We start from the raw sequence: 319 nt of genomic DNA on the forward strand, positions 1-319 counted from the left end.
AGGTGGCACCGGACACCCCCAGGCCCTGGCCCAGCACCGGGGCTGCTGCAGGGACACCGCGTTATATAGGCTCCCGGGGGCTATTTTGGGGCTGTACAGCTCACCCTGTTTGCCATGACACTTGGTAATCGAGCCTCCCACTTCTGGGCAGGAACTGTTCTCATCTTACCCCCCACCTGTTGGCGTGCCCATCCGAGGGGTCAAACCTGCGCCTGCTCTTACTTCAGAGGAGCCCGAGGCCTGGAGACAGCGCTTCCCAGCAGCAAACCCTCCCACACCCCCCTGTGTGCCAGGGCACGGCAGAACACGGTCACCGGGC

This window comes from Mesitornis unicolor, unplaced genomic scaffold, assembly GCF_000695765.1.
Source record: "Mesitornis unicolor isolate BGI_N332 unplaced genomic scaffold, ASM69576v1 scaffold33881, whole genome shotgun sequence".
Taxonomy (NCBI): Eukaryota; Metazoa; Chordata; class Aves; order Mesitornithiformes; family Mesitornithidae; genus Mesitornis; species Mesitornis unicolor.